The sequence below is a fragment of the Trichomycterus rosablanca genome, chromosome 25 (genome assembly GCF_030014385.1).
Source record: "Trichomycterus rosablanca isolate fTriRos1 chromosome 25, fTriRos1.hap1, whole genome shotgun sequence".
Taxonomy (NCBI): domain Eukaryota; kingdom Metazoa; phylum Chordata; class Actinopteri; order Siluriformes; family Trichomycteridae; genus Trichomycterus; species Trichomycterus rosablanca.
Genome location: NC_086012.1, coordinates 17,221,070 through 17,224,206, shown reverse-complemented (window position 1 = coordinate 17,224,206; position 3,137 = coordinate 17,221,070).

The following is a 3,137-nucleotide window of genomic DNA, read 5'->3' as shown; positions in this document are numbered from 1 at the left end:
ATGCGCCACAGCGTGTTTGAGTTTAGCACAATAATTCCATCTACTAAATTACAATTAATACCAGTTTTATGCATTACAGATACATTTTGCATTTTGTATACAATTACTGACTGTAGCCTTATTAATATAAGTGTTGATTATAGATACATTTTGCATTTTGTATACAATAACTGACTGTAGCCTAATGAATCGTGTCAATTACAGATACATTTCAGAATGCGCTCTTTTATGCGCAAATACGGTGCAGCGCTCATGTTCTTGAAGGTGCCCAAACTAGTCACGTGGTTTAGTTATTCATTCATACAACAGGCGTACAGGCTTAAAAACATGCAGTAACTGTTTAAAATGGTGATTTAATAACGTCCAATAATAACCTGCTCGTTTCTATCAGCATAAAACTGTGTTACTGCCACGTACAGACACTTTAATTTAGGTGGAAAGACTCAAAAATAGTGAGTTTGGATGTATAATAGTACAGAGTAGTTCAATTCAGTTGTGAGGTGACGTGGTTTGGGGAGCTGCTGTATAAACTCATAAAATCTGTAAAATTTGGTACAAAAACAGCAAAACAGACTTGAACCACAGTCAGTGATCATGTATATTGATATGACCTCTAGTTTTGGGGTTTAATATCGGGACTGTAAAACTGTTACTATAATAACATGTAAATCACAATATGCCCTACACTATTATATAATATATATATAATAATAATATAATAACATCATCATCACATGAAAATATTCTTCCCCTTAAAGCTTCTTTGAGCGTCCAAAAAGGTGGAAATCAGATGGATCTAAATCCGGGCTATAAGCATCTCTCAGTCTCTCAGAGCCCTAACCTCAGCCACATTAAACTTGACCAACATCAGTGCCTAGTCATACCAATGCTCAATGACTAAACAGGCACAAATTCCCACAGACACTATTCTTGTGGGAAGCCTTCTTAAAAGATTGGTTGTTGTAGCTGAAAAGATCGCACAAAGGGTCGCTCTATTTTAATATGATGGTATTTTAATACTTGTTGCCTTGGATACAGCCGGTCTTATTATAGGATGGCGAGAGTTTGACCAGGCAGCCCACCTTGGTGGAGTCGTGTTTGGTGCCCGAGTGTCTCGTTACTCTTCGTACCGCACAGATTTTATTTCCACTTCCTAAACCAGCACCTTTCATCAGCCTCTCATCCCTCAGCCTGTACCTGAGAGGGAGATCAGATGGAGGAAGCGTATTGATTTTTCCACGCTGTAGATTCCTCATAATGTATCCTGTTCCTCACTCCATTAGATTATCATTTATCCGTCTAGCCTAATGGATTTACCTGCACCTTTCCGTCTCGTTCTTCTCTTACTGTTTTATTCTCTACGTTTCAGGATGTGCATCGCTTACGGTCATGACCTGACCCGGAGGAGACGAGAGATGCTGGTGAACTGATGAATCTTGTGTAACCAGTAACTACCTGTCCTGTCATGCATGTCCCCAAAGTGTGCCGTTAAAATCGTGATAAATACATAATACATATTATTATTTTATCTTGGAGGTCACATAATAAAACACAGCATGTACAATGCTCACAGCAGGCTCACCTTTGACATTAGTGTTTAATTTACTAAAGCTGTAGCTTATCTCACAATTCATTCCTGCTACATGCTCGGATGTCTCAGCTGTCTGTTCAGCTAACCTAGCAACACTGACACCCTTCTTAACGTGGTGCTACCGGCCTGGCCGGACACTCTGCAGACACATCAGGCTGCCTGAGGAATAAAACTCCTGCTGTTGGGTCAGGGCGCCTGTAGGAATTGCAGAGGAATAATTCAGCAGAATCAGCATCAGCTTTATTCGCCAAGTATGTTAGCATGTACGTGCATGTAAAATTTGTATATATACAAAAATACAATAATAGCATAAGATTAATACAAATTACAAATGAAATTACGGTTTAATACAGTACAGTTTATGTAAAGTGCAGTGTGACATGTAAACAACAGAGTAGTGAGGCAGGTTGGTGTGAAATATAAACAACAAGTCAGTTATTAATTAATTATTGATTATTAATGAGATTGATGGCACTTGGACAAAAGAACTGTTTCTGTTGGATAACCTCAGAGGGCAGGAGGTTAAAAAGTTCATATCCAGGATGTTAGGAGTCTGTGATTGTCCTTTTCTGCCCAGTTTCTGGTGTAAAAGTCCTGGATGGTGGGCAGAGGAGCACCAATGATTTTCTCTGCTGTTTTACGATTCTTTGCAGTTTGCGTCTATCCTGTTTTGTGGTGCTGTTAGATGTTTAGATGGGAAGCAGTGTTGAGGGTTTCCTCTTATGCTATACTTGGTCAATAGCATGTTTCAGTACTTTTTTTGTTGGATTTTATCGCTGGCTGGTAAAAAGAACCGCATATGTGGATGTACATCTTCAACACAAATGCTACATCATCATGATCATCTTCAGTGCTCTTCAGAAGCTGCTGTATCACCTTATAAGCAGGACCATCTCATCACTTTCCGTTCAGTTCCTGGTCGACACTTTTTTTGGTGTCGTTACTCCCCACGTCTTCACCTCATCAATAGCGCTGTGGAGTTTCCATCAACAGTCCGGTAACTCTGTTTCTCCGGCGCAGGATGTGACGTCCTGATCTCCGACGTTCCTTCATGTTCCTCTGATGGATGTAAGAGTACGACTGAGTGTGTGGGCTCCAGAAACGTCCTTGTGGAAAACACAGGCGTGCTTTTGGGCCAGCGTACAAGCTATAACGAGAGCAAGACACAAATAATCCTGATTAATTCCCAGTGTTAGAAATTGATTGATTTCTGCAACTGTTTTAGGGAAAGCTGCAAAAGTCATGGAAGGGGAACATGGAACATGTCATGGAAGGGGGGGAGCATCTGTGTCCATGGCATGGTTGACTTGGGCAGATATTATTGACACAGAGGTGTTTATTGGGATTTTTTTTTGGGGGGAACAGACACTTGCTGTGAGCAAGACGATGTTAGGCGTCATTCTGCACATGCTACAACAGTGTGGCTTTGTAGACACAGAGTGCATGTGATTGATTGGCCTGCCTGCAGTCCAGATCTGTCTCCTAATGATTTCCCCTACTAAACAGTTGCAGACATGTAATATAATGAAATGTAATCACATGACTG